Raw genomic sequence first — 20,343 nt, 5'->3', positions numbered from 1 at the left:
CTTAAGATGAAGAAGATGTGAAGAAACTAGATGAGTTAATGTGGAAAAAGGACATGGACGGTTTATTTAACTATAATCCATTTGTTGTTAGGGTTTATGTTTACGAAATGCGAGCGAAATTTACTTATGATTTACTTAGGTTGTTTCAAAATACGTATAAAGATACATCGAATCTAACTTGTTTTTTCAAAATACGTATAAAGATACATCGAATCTCTTAATTCCAAAGCTTCATAAATACCTACAACATTACAAAAAAATAAAAATACAGTTACCACACACACACACAAACGGACATGTAAAACAAACAAAATTTATTTAATACCAAACCGCATAGTACAAATCGAAAAAAGAAACTTCACTTGCGTAAACCTCTGCATTACTATAGATAGTGAGAAACTGACAACCATTAGTAATGAAATTGGAGAAATGTAAAATAAAAAACATAGAGTGCGTACAGTTTGCTAGCAGAAGCATTGTCACGCATCAACAATAATCTTTTGCTTTTAAAAAGAAGCTAAAAAAAACATTTGCTTCATGCACCTTTTGTGTTCCCTTCCAAGATATAGAAATTGTGTTACCTTTTACATATAGAAATTGTGTTAACATCCCATTATATATAGCCAGTGTACTGAGTTATTATATACAATATGAAGCCAAGAAGAAGAATGAAGCAGGATATACGATATGAAGCGAGGAAGAAGAATGAAGCAGGAAGAGTGATGATATATTGGAGTAAACTAAATCGTTCGTCGGGACTTCACGACATATTTTTGGATAATGACTCTTTGAGTTTAGATATTGTAACCCGCGACATAATTCTGTATAATAACTCTTTGAGTTTATATCTTGTAACCCACGACATAATTCTGTATAATAACTCTTTGAACTTGTAACCCACGATATATTTCTGACTCTTTGGTTTAAATCTTGTAACCGATTAATTTTTTAATATAATTTTTTTTACTGTTTTTTTTTGTCCAAATTAAGCTATGCCTCACTGTATTAAACTTTAAACACTTCCCCGCTGATGAATAAAGCTGTGCTATTTAGTGTTTCTGCCCATGTGTGTCTCTGAGGAGGAAAATTTGATACCTTTCCTAGATTTGTTAAGAGTGACACTAAATATTTTAGTTTTGTTGGTAGTTGAAATCATTATATGTGAATGTAACCTATTGATATCTTTGAACCTTACACGGGGTCATGACCCTGACATCATACCTGTAGGCTGTAGGACTGAACCCATTTCTTAAGATGAAGAAGATGTGAAGAAACTAGATGAGTTAATGTGGAAAAAGGACATGGACGGTTTATTTAACTATAATCCATCTGTTGTTAGGGTTTATGTTTACGAAATGCGAGCGAAATTTACTTATGATTTACTTAGGTTGTTTCAAAATACGTATAAAGATACATCGAATCTAACTTTTTTTTTCAAAATACGTATAAAGATACATCGAATCTCTTAATTCCAAAGCTTCATAAATACCTACAACATTACAAAAAAATAAAAATACAGTTACCACACACACACAAACGGACATGTAAAACAAACAAAATTTATTTAATACCAAACCGCATAGTACAAATCGAAAAAAGAAACTTCACTTGCGTAAACCTCTGCATTACTATAGATAGTGAGAAACTGACAACCATTAGTAATGAAATTGGAGAAATGTAAAATAAAAAACATAGAGTGCGTACAGTTTGCTAGCGGAAGCATTGTCACGCATCAACAATAATCTTTTGCTTTTCGAAAAGAAGCTAAAAAACAAGCTGCTTCATGCACAACCTGTTTTCCCTTCCGCATATAGAAATTGTGTTACCTTTTACATATAGAAATTGTGTTAACATCCCATTATATATAGCCAGTGTAATAAGTTATTATATACGATATGAAGCCAAGAAGAACAATGAAGCAGGATATACGATATGAAGCCAGGAAGAAGAATGAAGCAGGAAGAATGATGATATATTGGAGTAAACTAAATCGTTTGGATAATGACTCTTTGAGTTTATATCTTGTAACCCACGACATAATAATGAGTAACAACTCTTTGGTTTAAATCTTGTAACCGATTAATTTTTTAATATAATTTTTTTTACTGTTTTTTTTTTTGTCCAAATTAAGCTATGCCTCACTGTATTAAACTTTAAACACTTCCCCGTTGATGAATTAAGCTGTGCTGTTTAGTGTTTATGCCCATGTGTGTCTCTGAGGAGGAAAATTTGATACCTTGACTAATGCAGATACTTTACTAGATTTGTTAAGAGTGACACTAAATATTTTAGTTTTGTTGGTAGTTGAAATCATTATACGTGAATTTGAACCTTACACGGGGTCATGACCCTGACATCATACCTGTAGGCTGTAGGACTGGACCCATTTCTTCAGATGAAGAAGATGTGAAGAAACTAGATGAGTTAATGTGGAAAAAGGACATGGACGGTTTATTTGACTATAATCCATCTGTTGTTAGGGTTTATGTTTACGAAATGCCAGCGAAATTTACTTATGATTTACTTAGGTTGTTTCAAAATACGTATAAAGATACATCGAATCTAACTTCAAGTGCATAGACTAATCGAACAGGTAGATATCCTTAAGTTTAATTTTGTTTACTAATTTATTTTGTTATTTGAATTTGAGTGTGTGTATATTGTTGATGCAGCATTCGATTGACTATTGGTTATGGGCGGATTTGATTGCGCCAGAGAGTGAGAGGATGTTGAAAAATGTGAGAAGAGTGGATCAACAGGAGGAGGCGGATTTGTTTTATATTCCGTTCTTCACTACAATAAGCTTCTTTTTGTTGGAGAAACAGCAGTGTAAAGCTCTTTACAGGGTGTGGGCGCATTTCCAAGGTTTTTGGTTTAGCTGTTGATATATGATATGTTAGATAGAAATGTGATGGTTCAAAAATTAGATAAGTATTAGTCGATATCTATGTTTAATTTAGTGTAGTCTTTTTACTAATAAAGACTTAATAAATATGATCAGAAGGACTTGATATTATGAGAAACTGACATGTTAAAACTTGTATTCTTGCTATTGTGATTTAAACTTGCCCATGCGAGTTATTAATTGAATGTGATGCATAGTATCATGATACAACTCTAGGATCATACATAATGTGTCGTCTTTCGTTTCTTCATTATTCTTTTCAGCTTAAAACTTTCTCATGTGCTATCCTCTTTGCATTTACTGAAGCATACATAACCCATCTCCAGTTTCCAAATTTTAGTGTTGGCCATTAATCGATTTATGATAGCAATTGAGAGTTGAGTACTCAATACGTGCTGCACCTGAAGGTTTGCATCTAGTTTTTTGTAATTAAAATGGAGAACCTGGTCTTACAAGTGAATGTCATTTACAATATGGGGATTGTATATTATAATAAATTCTTTCTGCCTGTTGCAATTTTTTTAAAACGGTTTGTGTGCATCTTTGGAAATCTTATATCCATTCTTTTAAAATGTAGGAGGCTCTAAAGTGGGTAACAGACCAACCTGCTTGGAAGAGGTCTGAAGGCAGAGACCACATACTTCCAGTTCATCATCCTTGGTCTTTCAAGTCCGTACGCAGATTTATGAAGAAGGCAATTTGGCTTTTACCAGATATGGACTCCACAGGGAATTGGTGAGAAGTTTCCGCATGTTTGTTTGATCCAACTAAACTTTAAATGCTTACTTACATATCTTTTCCTTACAGAAGTTAATATTTGAGAATATGCAGGTACAAGCCTGGTGAAGTTTGGCTTGAAAAGGATCTCATTCTTCCTTATGTCGCCAATGTTGAAGTCTGTGATGCCATATGTTTGTCAACAACTGAATCTAAGAGAGACACACTGCTCTTCTTTCGTGGGAGGCTGAAAAGAAATGCTGTGAGAATTTCCCCGGAATAATTTTGAGATTTTGTTATTCTTGTTTTTGTAAATGCAAGGTTTTGACTTTTGTGAGTAATAAAAATTTATTTGGTAACATATTCTCCTTTCAACTCAAATGGAATTAGGATGATAGTAAAGTCAGTTGTCCTAAACGCTGTGAGAATGTCCCCTTAATAATTTTGAGATTTGGTTATTCTTGTTATTGTATAGGTAAGGTTTTGACTTTTGTAAGCAATAATCATTTCATGGTATCATATTCTCCTTTAAACTCAAATGGAATGAGGGTGATAGTAAAAACAATTGTCCTAACTGCTAAAGTCTCGTCTTAATGAATATGGATCTCTTGATAAAAACAAATGTTTTTGCTGTTCTGGACAACTAATATACTTGTAGTTCTTCTACCTTGTACTTTTGAGCACTCTGATGAATTGATAGTAAAAAGATTAGTCAGAAGCATTGTCTATCTGGAATGGAGATTGGAAGCGCTGTCTTCCTGCTAGTGGTTCACACACACGGAGCTTTAAGTAGTTGCTATCCATCCTTCTATGAGTCCCATGTAGTTTATCTTTGCGAGGGTGAATCTTACCTGATACGATTGCAAGTCTAAAATAAATAAATGATTTGGAGAAGAATACCATAAATTTCAAAGTATTGCGATGATTTTTTTTCTTCACTTTTTCTTTTTTGGTTTTCTAATCAATTATGTGATCCTTATTTTTCCCCTCAAAATTTCTTTTGATTGTTGGTCAACAATGTCATTTTAGAGGATTTCGTGTTATACAACACTTTGATACGATATTCAAAATGGTCTGCACACACTTTTTTTTTTTTTTTTTTTTTGGAATCTTAGGTTATATTATCTTATGAGCCAATGGTTGCGTTTGTATCGCTAAATTTCAGGTAGTCTATATATTTTGATATGATTCTGAGTTACTAACACTTTGTAATGCTAGGGAGGAAAGATTCGCTCCAAACTTGTGGCAGAACTAAATGGTGCCAAGGGTGTTGTTATAGAGGAGGGAACAAGTGGAGAGGGTGGAAAGGAAGCAGCTCAAAAAGGCATGCGCAGGTAATTATGAGTCATTACTATCATTTTTTACTCATGTGGAAGTTTTGTTTTTTGAAGATCGGTGGATTTTTCTGGATTTCAGATCTATTTTTTGCCTAAACCCAGCTGGAGATACTCCATCGTCTGCTAGACTGTTTGATGCTATTGTCAGTGGGTGTATTCCAGTTATTGTTAGTGATGGACTTGAGCTTCCTTTTGAAGGAATACTTGATTATCCAAAGGTACAAAATTTCCTTATTCAATGCATTTTCGTGAAAAATAAGTAAAAGCTGCCAGAAATTGATAGTATGAGAAGGCATTTCTCTATTTGCTCAAAGCTGTAGAGGGTGTGGTTTTGTGCAACATGGATTGTGTGCGGAATGACCATTAGTGTGTAAACCCAATTTCTGCCTATATAGGTCGCCAAAAAACAAGTCATGTCTAACTTGCTGTCTAGGTTGCATGTAAGACAATAATTTATTGTAGGAACGAATATTTGGGGTCAGCTGAGCTGTTATGTATTGTTTTCTGCTCGAAATCAAGAACTTTTGATAACTCATGGGTCCTCAGTTGCATCAACATCCCATATAATTTGGGTGGTCCGGTTGACATCATTCCTTTAAATTTATCAGGTCGTCTTCAAGATTAGAAATTCTGATTTTTTTTTGGAGCATATAAGCTGCCTTAAATGAAAGGGACATGGATTTAGACTTTCTGTTAAGGTCCTTTTGGTGCATAAGAAATTCATTGGGGGTAATCTATGATTTTGAATCAAGGTTAAAACCTTATGAGCCTTGTTGTGTGAAATTGAGGTTATGGCCTTGTATGTTGAGATCTAGGCCTCGGGTACATTGCTGAGTATAAAACCGTGAGACTGTCCATATCCTGGCCTTGATGCTTTCTTTTTTTATCTTTTTATGCACTTGCTGTTTGATTTGTCCAATAGTGAGACATTTTTTCCCTGTATGCAGATAGCTCTATTTGTTTCTTCCAGCGATGCCATACAGCCAGGTTGGCTTCTGACATGTCTCAAGAGTGTAAGTCGTGGGAACATCAAAAAGATGAGAGCCAACCTTGCCAAGGTATGTGTTTTGTGGGAGTGTTTGATACTGCAGTGTCTAACTTTCTATTTTCATGTTAATTGGTTGGATTTCTGCTTTCCCATTGTACAGAACAATTCCACTTTGTACGTGGAAAAGCTGAACCAACAAAGTCGTGGAATTCACATTTTTATTATTAATTTGGAAGTGTATTTTGTGCTCTTTCTGTATAAGCCAGTTCCAGTAGGATGGCTTTAATAGTTTAATTTAGACCAAACTTTACTGATTAGATATGTTCTCAAATTTTCAGTACTCCAGGCATTTTTTATATTCCAGTCCAGCTCAGCCTCTGGGTCCTGAAGATTTAGCTTGGAGAATGGTTCGTGATTCTATCTTTTTTTACCAATATTTTTGTTAGTTTTTTGCTAGGTTGTGTATTTGTGCCTGTTGAGTGCTTGCTTGTTTGGGACGTCTGGTGTAGGATATGGAAATGCTGGACAAGAGGAAGTTTTCCACTTCACTAACCACCCGTAGCTTGTGGGATTCAACCTGTAGGTCTTCCTTTTATAATAGAAAGGAAATTATGACCTATGCCCCCTTCTACTGGAGCTGCAAGCGATACGGCATCAGGTGTTTTATACCTGCTGTCCTTTCACTCACCCTATCTCTTCACATGGTTCACGAATCCAAAGGAATTGAATGCCGTTATGTCAAATATTCATGCCATGTCGGATGAGCAAGATACCAGTTCTAAACTGACAAAAATAGTAGGGTTGGGTGGATACTGATAAGTAATATTATAGGAGTGTAAGGTGATATCTGAACATCATCATATCCATCATAAGTTGAGTATTTGGTCAATGGTTGTTTCCTCTTGGTTAGAAACTTCTAATGCAGAACATGTTCCATTAAGTAGTTTTGAAACGTGGTTTGTTGAGTCATGTTCAAGCTAATGTCTGTTTCTCCCAGTTGTTATTAAGATCCATAAAGTCATGTAAACATGTTTTTATCATTATGGCAAAGTGATAAGACGAGGAGACATCCCATAGAATAAACATTTTCGTAAAGTCATTGCTTCTTTACTTTCTGTTTGTTTTTGTGCAGAGTTTTATACATAAATAGTACTTTTTCACTTTGTAACAGATTGCTGGGAAGTTGTCAAGCATCAAGATGCATGTCCGTCGATCTCAGCGTGTGGTAAGAGAGTCAAGAAGTCTCTGCACATGTGAATGTAAGCAAGCGAATATTACAAGTCTATCGTGATTGCTGGACCATTGGTGTGCAGTGTGCTGCATATGCTTACATTGGTCATGTACATGTTTCCATATATCACGTCGATGTTCGGGATGTGCCATTATTTAGTTTGCTGCGCCCTTGTATTTCTAAAGATTGGTACATATTATGTATTACAATGGATTTACAAGATCTACCTTTTGATATTAATTCAAAGTTGCTAAATTGATAGGATAGAATGCTTAATTAAAGATCCGTTTTGTTCCAAGTGATTAGTAATTCCTACAACAAATGTTGTTCCATTTATAAAGTGATTCTGATATCCTTAAACTCAGAAGCACAATTAACTGCCTGTTGCCTTAGGTCGAACACATAGCAAAGCTTGATAGATAAGAATTGTCACTACGAGTTCCAGGCGCATCCATCATGGTACTTGCTATTTTTCTGTTCGCTGTAGTTCCAATACTTTTGGATGAGTACTGTACAAGTATGATAGCGCTTTCGTGTACCCCCATCAGAATTGCTTGTGTTTATATTGGTGAGTTTAATGTCTATTGCTAATTTGCTACTGTGTGTTTTAATTGCTGGCTCGAAGCTGTTTGGTTTGGACGTTTATGCATTTGCTGAATATATAAGTCTTGAGTGGGATATGAGTGGGTACTGTGTTTTAAGATGTTGAAGAGCGGCATGACCCATGGTGCCTTGAGGGCTCGCTTCTCCTCTCGCAAGAAGTTACAAACCATCTACCACCTCTTGATGTAAAAATATGCTCACTAATCACAAATGGAGAATGGAAACATTACCAGAGGGAGAAGTCAAAAGTCAAATTCTTGCTATTGAAATAAATGTCCATTTGCCAGAAGATAGAGTGATATGGCTGTCATCTCCATTAGGTGTGTTCACTTCCAAAGCAGCTTATAATGACCTTAGAAAGAAAAGAAGTCCCAACTGGTGCAAGATGGTGTGGGGAAAACTGGTGTTGCCGAAGCATTCTTTCAATGGATGGCAATTATATTGTTCTTGGGAAGCTTATCTACTCAAGATCGATTAAAGCATAAGAAAGTTTTGAATTCTTCTCAGTGCTGTTTCTGCTATTGGGAGAGAGAAAACTCGGAACATTTGTTTTTTTACTGTCATTTCTCTTCAAATGTCTGGGCAAGAGTGAAGTAAGCTTTGGGATTGGGTAACAATGTGAAGAGTTCAAATGAAGAATGGTGCTGTATTATCAATCACTGCAGAAAACAATCTCCCAAAGCTGAAGTCTACAGAGCATATGTGAACGCAACTATAGGCTATCTTTGGTTAGAAAGGAATAGTAGAAGATTTCAAAATCACTCAGTAACATGGCAAAATCTTGCTAACACCATTCTGCACGACATGAAACTCTATCTCAGCATCAAGATAGACTCAGTACTTGATACCGTGGAGATCAAAGCTTTACTAACACGACTCGATATACAAGTTAAGTACAATAACAAGACTCCTCTTCTCTGTAAGTGGAAATTGCCACCCTTGGGGTTCATTAAACTCAATATAGACGGATCTGTAGCTGACCAGCGAGTTGGCTATGGTGGCTTAACGATTGATTAAGAAGGAAATGTGATATTCACATACTCAGGGGGAGGATATCGAAGGTCAGTTTTTTTTCAAGAGCTGAAAGCAATAGAGGTTGGTCTCACCATGTGTCAGGAAAATGACCTAAATAAAATACAAGTTTGCTTAGATTCCCTACATGCAATTCAGATCATGAATGGTAAAGAGAGAGCCCCATGGTATTGCGTGATGTTGTGTTATTTTGAATAAAACAAGAGGTGAATTTGGGCTTGGGCTTGGGCTCTCTTTGATCTCTTATCTTCTTTTTGGTAAACCATTTTCCTTAAATTGTTTCCGGATAAGTTTGGAAACAGAATTGGATATGGATTGGGAAATAGATATGATAGACTTGTAGAATCCAATTCTTATCAGGAAACTGGATCAGTACCCTATCCGGATCTACTAAGTGCTCCATGTTTTTCCTCTATAAATACTCCTAGAGCAGCAGCTAATAAGAGATGTGAAAAACTATTTTCTATACTAAGTTGAGGGCTATCATAAGATATCGTGGTTCTTCTTTTCTTCTTTGGTTTATCTGCAGTAAACAAAGGAGAGTCTATCTGGCTATTGTTTCCTAGAAGTTGAGGCGCTTTGTCTGCATAAAGAGGAACAGACGCGAAACAACCTTAAAGAAAGTGTTTAATCTGTGCCTCAGCCAGCCTTCTTATTCACATTTTGTTCTTATTGCAGCATTTGACGATGAATACGAAGAAAGGTTAAGGTTTGTTTATCGGTTTTCGTTTATAGGGTAAGCGATTACGAGGTATGAGATTTCGTTATGATTACGGGATTATTGAGCATACTACATGCATACTATATGTTATCCTTTAATATCCTTTTACTACTAAATGTTGCGGACGGTGATAAGTATTGTGATCGAAGTTTATAAACTATAGATGTCTTTATTTGGTGATGATCTTTGTTCGTTAGCGAAAAAGTTTCGATGCACATGCTGAGATGCTTCCTGACCAACTTGTGAACACCATAATAATTTGCTTATTTTTGTGTGTGAAGTTGCTGCAACTACATGATTTTTAAACGTGTAGGTTCTTTCTTATTAGTAAAGAAAAAATTGTGTAGGTTCTTTCTTATTAGCAAAGAAGGATTCAATGAAAGTAAACAAGGTGCTGATTTTTATGTGATATGATATATGGACTGAACGTGTTATTAGCTTAAAATCATATGGTCAATATATGTTCTGTTGAATGATTACTCTAATGGATCTCTCCTTTTGTAATTCATGAGTCCGACTTCGAAGGGGAAGTTATCTCGGAAGAATATTCTCTCGAGTATGGAACAGACATAATGGAGATGCATGTAGGAGCTGTGGAGCCAGGAGAACGTGCTCTTCTTAGTGATGATCTCATTGCGACTGGGGGTACCTTGTGTTCCGCAATCAGGCTACTTGAACGAGTTGGAGTGGTGGTGGTTGAGTGCGCCTGTCTTATTGAGTTGCTAGAGCTGAAGGGCCGGGATCGCTTGGGAGACAAACCACTTTGTTCTTTCTGACTTCGAAATTCGGACTACTATGACACTCTTAGCGAAAACCTCCATAACTTTCTGCTCAAACGTCGGACTTGCGAACCGCTTTTTGCGTTAGAAAGCTAACTCAGAGATGTTTCTAACGGTGTATGGGTTGAAGTCTAATTCGTCCAGAGATGATTCAGGTTTACAGATCTTTATGGGCTAATTTTCGTTAAATAGCGAAGCGTGGTAATCCAAATTTTCAATAGGATATGTATCATATTCCTTACCAAATCTATGCAATTCTTTGTTTTATATTGTGAGATGAATTAAAACATAGAATTACATGCTAGGGTTTTTAATTTAAGGGAATTTAAAACCTAAGTCTATGTATTCTAGTTATTTATCTAGTCAATATGTTGTCGCACTGGGTGTTGGTTAACATGCATTAAAAGTTTTTTCATTGACTAGATATAATTGTTTGAGATTAATTTCTCATTTGTACATATATGATCACCAAGGTTGGTGTCTTTGCTGGTAAGGGATATGCATGTAAGGAGATATTGAAGTTTGTTGATCCCACATCTAGTAGTCATGGAGCTACACTTATATTGATATGGAACCCCACACCTTAGATGAGGTCTAACTGAGGTTTGGGCCAAGTGATGGCTAAGGTTGGGGACAGTATCAGTCTTGGGTGAGACATCTGTGAGGGTACCATGGATAGTCCCTAGGCTTGGCCCTGGTCATGCCTGACTGGTGAGACAAAGCCGATGGTTCGGTTAGACCAGTTTCGGTCCAAGGTGGAGATTGTTAGGTGTATGGACCGAATTGGATGTTGTTGATCTTAATAATCTTATACATCTACTTACATGATTTCTTGTTCTGTTAATGTTGGCATTGTAGATTATGTCATATTAATAGGAAATATGTTAAGAACATGAGCATACTTGATTTAATTCCTTACTTGAATGATGATGATTTTGTATACGGTGAATCTTGCACTAAGGCCAAAATCACAAAGAAGCGTCACAAATCATTTGAAAGAAATACAAATCTGCTAGACTTGGTATACACTGATATTTGTGAGTTTGAAGGTGTTCTGACTAGATGTGGTAAAAGATATTTTATTATATTCATTGATGGTTGCTCGAAATTTACATATGTTTAATTGCTGAAGATAAAAAGTGGTGTTTTTTATGCTTTTAAAGCTTATGTACTTGAGGTTCAAAATCAGAATAATAGGAACATTAAAGTAATTCAAAGTGATTGAGGTACTGGATATGGTTATGCTGATTTTAATCTTTTTCTTGCAATCACATGATATTATTCATGAGATGATAACTCCTTATTTACCTAAAATGAATGGAGTAGATGAACGTAAGAACAGAACACTTAAAGGGATTAATTGTTGCTTAGTTCTGGAGCACTCTCAAATTTGTGGAGGAAGTTGTTTTGATTATTAACTATATATATGTTGGATAGAATTGCTAATTATAATACAAAGGTTACACTTTATGAGCTATTGAAGAACAGGAAGCCTAATTTGAGTTACTTCAGAATATGATGATGTCTGGCTTTTGTAAGGAAGCATGATCCCAAGATCTCAAAGCTTGAGAGCAAAGCTTATGAATGTGTCATTTTAGGCAATGCTATGGAGAGCAATGCCTATGTTTTTCTAGATATGAAGAGTAATGTTTTTGTTGATCATTTTATATTAAGTTTCTTGAAGATAGATTTCCATATTTATCTAGAAATAGTGGGGGTGCTAGTGGGGGTAGTATCCTCCAAGGCCCCTAATAATGATGTTTCTGACACTGACATATCTAGATTGCATGATAGGATCATGGACACAGAAAATGAACCTAAAAGATATAAAAGAGCTTAGGGTCACTAAGGTTTTGGGACCCGACTTTGTCACTGTACTTTAGAAGGAGATCCCTCCTCCATTGAAGAAGCTCTCACATCTTTTGATTTTGAGTTTTGGAGAGAAGTCATGTAAGAGAGATTGATTCTCTCATGGAAAACAAAACTTGGAAACTTGTTGATTTGCCTATTGGTTATAAAACTATAGGAATCAAATGGGTTTTAAGGAGAAAGTTTAAAATCGATGGTTCAGTGGATAAGTTTAAAGCAAGACTTGTTATCAAGGGCTTTAGACAGAGAGAGAACTTGGTTTCTTTGACACATATTCACCTGTTATGAGGATAACATCCATTAGACTATTATTTTCTGTTGATGCTGTTCATAATCTTGTTATTCATCAGATGTATGTTAAGACAACCTTTCTAAACGGGGATTTAGAAGAGTAGATTTACATGGATCAACCAATAGGTTACTTGGAACCAGGTAATGGTAAAAAGGTATGCAGATTACTTAAGTCACTTTATAGGTTGAAACAGGCACCTAAACAGTGGCATGAGAAGTTTGATAACTTTATAATTATCAGTGGGTTCAAGATAAATGAAAGTGACAAGTGCATTTATTATAAGTACTCTGATGGGATATGTGTTATTATATGTTTATATGTTGATGATCTACTAATCTTTGGTTCCAATTTACATGTAGTAAAAGAAACCAAGAACCTGTTGTCTTCTAACTTTGATATGAAAGACTTAGGTGAGGCTGATGTAATGTTGGGAATCAAAATTACAAGATCGTCTGATGGCATATGGCTGGATCAGTCACACTACATTGAGAAAATGTTGAAGAAGTATAACTACTTTGATTGCGTGACTGTGAGTATTCCTTTTGATCCTTGTATTAAATTATTTGCGAATAATGGTGAACCTGTGAATCAGAAGGAATATGCAAGTATCATTGGCAGTTTGAGATATGCTACAGATTGTTTAAGACCTGACATTGCCTATGTAGTAGGTGTTATTTGCAGGTATACTAGGAGGCAATAGATTCGGATTGGAACATCCTTTCAGAAAACTCCGAGGTCACCAGTGGCTATGTGTTTAGCATTGGTGGAGGTGTTGTATCTTGGAAGTCAAGAAAACAGACCATAATAGCATAGTATGCTATGGAGTCCGAGATTATTGCTTTGGCTAGTACGAGTGAAGAAGCTAGTTGAGTACTAGGCTTTCTTACTCATATACTAGTCTAAGATAGACGATATTAGTTACAATGATACTTTGTTGATAGCATTACAGCTATTACTAGGAGAGTCCATATTGTTTTGATTTTGTGAGATCTGAACATAACCTTGCAGATTCACAAACCAAAGCTCTGGCCAGAGATACAATGTGGATTGCTCTACTAGCATGGGACTGAAGCCAATTGAAAGATGAACATCTATGATGGTAACCCAACCTAGGGACAGGAGATCCCAAGAATTAGGTTCAATGGGAAGAACAAGTCATAGAATGTTGGTTGTGAGACATACATTGTTACTTATCTGTCCCGTAGTTGGATAGTAAAATGTATGAAATCCTGCAGCGATAATAAAGGTTGAGGTTTTCTGGGAAAAACTCTTAATAAAGTTCTATAGTCCTTATGGGCGGAGTGTATAGCTATAGGAGCACTCTTGATAGGCTCACCTAGTGAATGTGAAAGTAGATGCCGCTTTCTATGAGAATGAGGGATGATTCTCTAGATCATTCACGAATCCAGGAGAGCACAGGGCCTTTAATGTGCAGAACATGAAAGGAGAACACTGGATATGTTATGTGTGATTATAACTTATTGTTTACTCAAGACCTAAGTTTAAGACTTAGTCACTTATGACTCTTATACTTTGAGTAATTTTCACTACGTAAAGGTTTAAGTCGTGGACACCTTCATCTATGCATAACATGTTGATACTGATATTGATTGCCCTTAAGTATATTTTCTATTTTGTTTTTATCAAAAATAAGTGGGGGATTGTTGTGTTATTTTGAATAAAACAAGAGGTGAACTTGGGCTTGGGCTTGGGCTCTCTTTGATCCCTTATCTTCTTTTTGGTAAACCATTTTCTTTAAATTGTTTCCTGATAAGTTTGGAAACAGAATTGGATATGGATTGGGAAACAGATGTGATAGACTTGTAGAATCCAATTCTTATCGGGAAACTGGATCAGTACCCTTTCCGGATCTACTAAGTTTTTCCTCTACGTTTTTCCTCTATAAATACTCCTAGAGCAGCAGCTAATAAGATATGCGAAAAACTATTTTCTATACTAAGTTGAGGGCTATCATAAGACCAGTATCGTGGTTCTTTTTTTCTTCTTTGGTTTATCTGCAGTAAACGAAAAACTATCTGTTGTATCTTGGAGGTTGACCCGCTTTATCTGCATAAATAGGAACATACGCGAAACAACCTTAAAGAAAGCGTTTGATCCGTGCCTAAGCCAGCCTTCTTATTCACAGTTTGTTCTTATTGCAGCAATTGTTACTAACACATGAACATTGTAGGTTCTATACGTACTTAAGCTTGTAACTCATTTTCTTGAGGTCAAATTTTGTCATGTCTACATGGAAATGAACAGTAGTGCTGACTACTTAGCTAGCCTATCTTCTTCCGCTAAAGAGCAATGTACATGTAATATCCTCCTCTAGATTCTACACTAGCAGAGATTGTAGCCACTAATGTAAGAGGGAAGGTTTATCTCAGATTATAATGCAGGTCTAAGGGACATCCAAACCCGATTAATACTTCAAAAAAAAAAGATGTTGAAGAGTGGGGCTCGGCCATCCTGACTATATGTTTACTTCCGCAAATCAAACACTAATGATTTAATTTTCCGCGTTCTCGATCTTATAGTTCAAACTTCAAAGGCAACAAATTGCGGCCAATGATTCATAAGAGAATTGAAAACAGTAGTAAGAATCCACTGAAAAGCATGGTTCCTGCAGCTAATTATGTCCTTAATGCCCGAGCTATTCTCCTAACAGGTTGTACATTAATTTGTATGTCACGTTAATCACATTATATATGTAAGATTTTGAATCAACGTTCTGAAACGTATCATTCATATATACTTATACTTGGCTCTCTAAACAAAGAAGGCCTACCATTGTAAAACGAGATTTTGTTTTAACTTATTATGCAAGTCACTTCCGTATTTTGATTAAGTTGGTAGAACGAAAAATGCTTAATGCTAGTATGATACTACTGAAGCGAGCATACTTTATTTTGATTTCAGTGAATCGTACTGTAGATTAGTGTTGATTGTATTGTATCGAAAGTGCTGAAGTCATTGATATTATAATATGCAAAGTCCGAGTTGAGTTAGGATCAGTGTCACGCAATCAGGGACAAACTCTCTTGGCATGATGTTCAGCACCAGCATTGCTACTCATATGGCACAGTTATTATCATCACTGCATGTCATTGCATATTTTGTTCTGAAGTGTATATTGGAGAAAACGGACATCTATTCAGAGTTGCCATGGCTGCAGGCACCGTGCCAGGAATCAGGTTCATGAATGGATAGATGCGAGTTTGAATGATATTCTTGTTCCTGTTGAAGCCTTCACCTCCACAGCATGTTCCAAGACCTCATCAAACATGACCAAGATTTGATATTGATCGTGTTCCTGCAACTCAGCAAGCCGGAGCCAATGTTTTCAACGAAAATCTGCACTCCTGCAACTGGGCATGCATCACACACTACCTGAGAAGGGCAGACCATTTTCAGAGTGTAAGAGTTCTTAACTGACCAGAATGCTATCTCAGTTCTATCCATAAAACTGAATCATACATGACTACCGGATACAGATTAGATTTGTGGACTTAAAAGTGCCATCGCAGTTCAAACCTCTTGTCAACTCGATGATGTTCCCGTCCTTGTCCTTCTCAATTTCTAAGATTATTTTATTTTATTTTATTAGCAAGCCTGTTTTAAATGAGATCGGTAACTCTTTGATGTTGGTGGGTTCGAGCCCCAGACCTCTGGTATCATCACTCAAAGGTTTTACCGACTTAGCTAGTCGGCACCTGCAATTTCAAAGATCATTGCATTGCCCCAATCAATTAACGTCATTTTGTCGCCTACTGATAAAGAAGATGCACCATTATAGTCCTACGAAATTCTCCCTGCATAAGTCGTAGATTTTGATCCAGCACCTTTGAAAATTCCGTGTCTTGGAATCTGGCATACAACTGGTTCACTGGGACCATTCATCAGGTTCAACAACACACGTTTTTCTTCAAGGATAGTAGTATGCCTGGGGCATTCAGGATGGATCATCTCCTTATTAATGGTCCACAATCCCTCCCACAGTTTCTCCCACTCCACAAGATTGAGTTTCTTTGATGCCCCCTACAAAACCAAGAAAAATATACATTATTACAAGTTTGAACTAATTTTCAGGAAGATGATCCAACATTAACAATATTCACTAAATGTAAACTATATGCAACAAAGGTTTAGATCAATACAGTTTAGAAAGTTAAGCGTAGTTGTATATAGCACAGACTTTCTCTTAAACGGACATGTTATATAGTGTCTTGAGCAACTTATATAGTGTCTTGCACAACTTATGTAGTGTCGTTTGTTAAACAAGTTAATAAACGTAAATTAAAAAGTTGTTCAAGACACTATATAAGCTGCCCATGAACATGTCCGTTTAAGAGAAAGCCTGGTATATAGCAAATAGAATAGGCCAAACTTGAGGACGAAAAAAGTAAAATAAATTAAAGAATAAGAAAAATAAAGTAAAGAATAAGAAGAACAATAATAATGTAAGGAAGATCGCAGGCGCAGAAAGCTACAAGCCTACAATTAATATTTGTAATGATATTAATCCTTAAGAAGTTCTTCATAGGTCAGATAGTAGTCAGCAATGATCTAAAAGTAACTTTTATTACCTAGGAGATCTTTCAGATGAAAAGGAGACGTGTCAAACAATGATTCTTGTGTTCTGTGTTCTCAGCACAGTGTGTATGACACTGACACTTAGCTAATGCTGCACAAATCAGACTCGAGAGTATAGTAGAATAATGTCTCACCTTTTCATAAAGAAAACTAGAAAAGCTTTCAAAGCCACAAAATTCACACCTCTACGTACAATGCCTTGCACAGTTGGGAGACGAGGATCATCCCATCCATCAACTAAGAACTGTATACGGCATATTCAAGCTTCTAAATTCAGAAATTCATATTTTGCGCAAACCCATATCCTCGAGATTCTGTAATATTGTGCATTCCAGTCATAGAAATCTCTTGACCGGAGGGCATGAATACTACCTTCAGTAGCATCAACAAATGGACATGCAAAGTCATATGTTGGATACAATTTATATTTCGCCTCAGTGCGATGGTGGGGAACCAGATTTGCAACAGTAATACACTGGATCTCAAAGTTTCATATGTCCAGTGTACCACGAAGGCAGAGTTACGACCACTCTCAGAGCCTGCAACCATTTCTTTCCATACTTCCATATATTAAGAATAAGTTTCCTACACTATGTAAGTTGAGATTTTGTGGTTCTGAGATCAGGTATATGCGGAGGCAACATTTGGTAGACATAACTGAGATCTTTAACCAGCTCAACTGGGAAAAGAAGCAACGACTTGTTAAGCTTGTGTATCTTGTTATTCTTCTCTTCCTCTGCATATTCTGGTATGCAACAGAAGACAATCTTCTTATGAGAGTATGAATGTAATTAAGAAACTCTATTTGTTTTAATATTATGATTATTTACTATAGGATGATTTATAGTGTATTGGACGACCACGAATATTATGATTGATCCAGAGTGTTGCTTCATCCTTCCGACGCACAACTGGCCTCTGTAAGTGTCAAGTGTGTTGAAATTTTAGTTCTTTCTATATCACTACCATTATCTTGTGCATGGAACAAAAGTTTTGAGTTCGCCCGCATCCTATAAGTGGGATATGATTGCAGGTCATGTGTCCTTGTCTACATCACTTTTACTTTCTTGTTAACAAACAGCAACTTGAGTATATAAATATGCAATTTTGTCATGTTGTATTACTGCCTAGTTTCTCGTACATTGATCTGAAGGTCACCATTTTGTTCTACTCATTCTTTTGGAATTTTTATTTTACCAATGCTAACTTACTAAGATTTAATTTTGCTTTTGTTTATTATGTCAAACTTTAGCTTGGAAATACATCTTTCTGTTAGTTTGGACGTATATAGATTTTCTCATGCTGTAATTAAATTGACCCATATGGCCATGTGGTGTGATCTCATTAGTTGGTTTGACTGATTGAGTATACGTTGTTGTTTTTATGAATGGCATCGTTATAAGACTGGTGTTACTCTCTTTTTCCCAAGCAGAGTGTAGGGTTTTATGTACTTTAGGAGTCTGGGGGTCTTTGTTGAGTCGTGGGTAAGGGTCCGATTGCGAAAGACAGCAACTCGAAGGCAGCCGGTTATCAATTTTGTAGACATTTGAAGTGGTCTATCTGCAGAATTTTTTTTGGATTGTTGTTTCTATATATTTTGTTGTATCCATTCATTCAAAATACCACCCATTAGTAAATTTAATTTGGTTTTTAGAGGTTGCCTGTATGATATATTTAGTGATGCTCCTGTATTAAAGAATACTGACTGCTGTTGGGTTTTGATGCAGATCCCTCTAAGAAGAGAAAGTCTTAACATGGTTCCAGGGAGAGTTACAACTCTACATGCAGATTGGTTTGATGGTGTGTCGCATTACTTGCGTTGTAAATTATTATAGGCTTCTTGTTCCTAGATACCTCTAACAATCTTTAGTTTCGAAAAGTGTTGTTAAAACATATTGGGATCAATGAGAATGTCACAGAAAAATGGGGACACAGGGTTTACATGTGTGCCTTTTAGCTAAACAAAAGCTCTGAACGTGAGTGCTGAAATTTGATTTTTGATCTCACTCACTCGCTCTCTCTATTTACTTGTAAATAATCATCCCAATAAGGTTTTTTTTGGCAATTATGAATTCAGCATGAAAAAAGATTGGAATGTATCATGCCGCCCTGAGGCAAAGCCACCCAAGCAACCCAAGAACTTGTTTTGGGCCAAAAAAAAAAAAAATAGGGGCCACACTATTATCATCACAAAATAATAAACTTTCTAATAAAAAGTTCACTTAGTTGCTACTTATTTAAGACAAAAAATAAACCAACCATATTTAATAAAAAAATAAACACACTTGAGAACCCAACTCCTTATATTAAGCTCTTTGGCAATATTTACCCACTCATTACAAACAATTAAAAAAAAACAAAAAACACTTAACCAACTCACAATTTAAAAAACCCAAATTTTTATCTATATCTAAAACAACAAATAAAACTCTTCTGTCAAATAACAAAATCACTCACAATCCTCGAGAACCCAACTCATTATTAAACTCTTTGACAATACTTACCCCACTCGTTATAAACAATAAAAAAAAAAAACAACACTAAACCAACTCACAATTAAAAAACCCAAATTGTCATCTATATCTAAAAAAACAAATAAAACTCGTCTGCCAAATAACAAAATCACTCACAATCCCCGAGAACCCTACTCCTTATTAAACGCTTTGGCAATACTTACCCCACTCCCACTTGTTACAAACAATTAAAAAAAAAACACTAAACCAACTCACAATTAAAAAATCCAAACTTTTTTCTATATCTAAAAAAACAAATAAAACTCCTCTACCAAATAATAAAATCACTCACAATTCCTGAGAACCCAACTCCTTATTAAACTCTTTTGCAATACTTACCCCACTCGTTACAAACAATTAAAAAAAAAAAAAAAAAAAAAAACACTAAACCAACTCATAATTAAAAAACTCAAACTTTTATCTATATATAAAAAAAACAAATAAAACTCATCTGTCAAATAACAAAATCACTCACAATCCCCGAGAACCCAACTCCTTATTAAACTTTTTGGCAATACTTACCTCACTCCCACTCGTTATAAACAATTAAAAAAAACAAAAAACAAAAAACCAACTTACAATTAAAAAATCTAATGCAAACTTTTATCTATATCTACAAAAACAAATAAAACTCCTTTGCCAAATAACAAATCACTCACAATCCCCAAGAACCCAACTCTTTATTAAACTCTTTGAAAATACTTACCCCACTCGTTACAAACAATTAAAAAAAACAAAAAACACTAAACCAACTCACAAT

At 35.7% G+C, this 20,343-nt stretch overlaps 1 long non-coding RNA gene and 1 pseudogene across 2 annotated transcripts; both read left to right on the top strand.

The window, feature by feature from the left end:
• Positions 1-2,169: 2,169 nt before the first annotated feature.
• On the top strand, positions 2,170-7,480 carry LOC147514102 (putative arabinosyltransferase ARAD1; annotated as a pseudogene). The gene is made up of 9 exons (XR_015215898.1): positions 2,170-2,593; positions 2,673-2,846; positions 3,483-3,640; positions 3,737-3,884; positions 4,841-4,956; positions 5,039-5,177; positions 5,907-6,017; positions 6,286-6,354; positions 7,119-7,480. The product of XR_015215898.1 is annotated as a putative arabinosyltransferase ARAD1 (transcript).
• A 10,181-nt stretch (positions 7,481-17,661) lies between these two features.
• LOC147514101 (uncharacterized) lies at positions 17,662-19,076 on the top strand. The gene is made up of 3 exons (XR_015217450.1): positions 17,662-17,818; positions 17,906-17,990; positions 18,798-19,076. It is a non-coding gene; the product is annotated as an uncharacterized LOC147514101 (long non-coding RNA).
• The last annotated feature ends 1,267 nt before the right edge of the window (positions 19,077-20,343 follow it).

This window comes from Coptis chinensis, chromosome 3 (assembly GCF_015680905.1).
Source record: "Coptis chinensis isolate HL-2020 chromosome 3, ASM1568090v1, whole genome shotgun sequence".
In the NCBI taxonomy this organism is placed as follows: Eukaryota; Viridiplantae; Streptophyta; class Magnoliopsida; order Ranunculales; family Ranunculaceae; genus Coptis; species Coptis chinensis.
The sequence above is the reverse complement of the archived record's forward strand: the minus strand, read 5'-3'. Positions and strand labels throughout refer to the sequence as shown.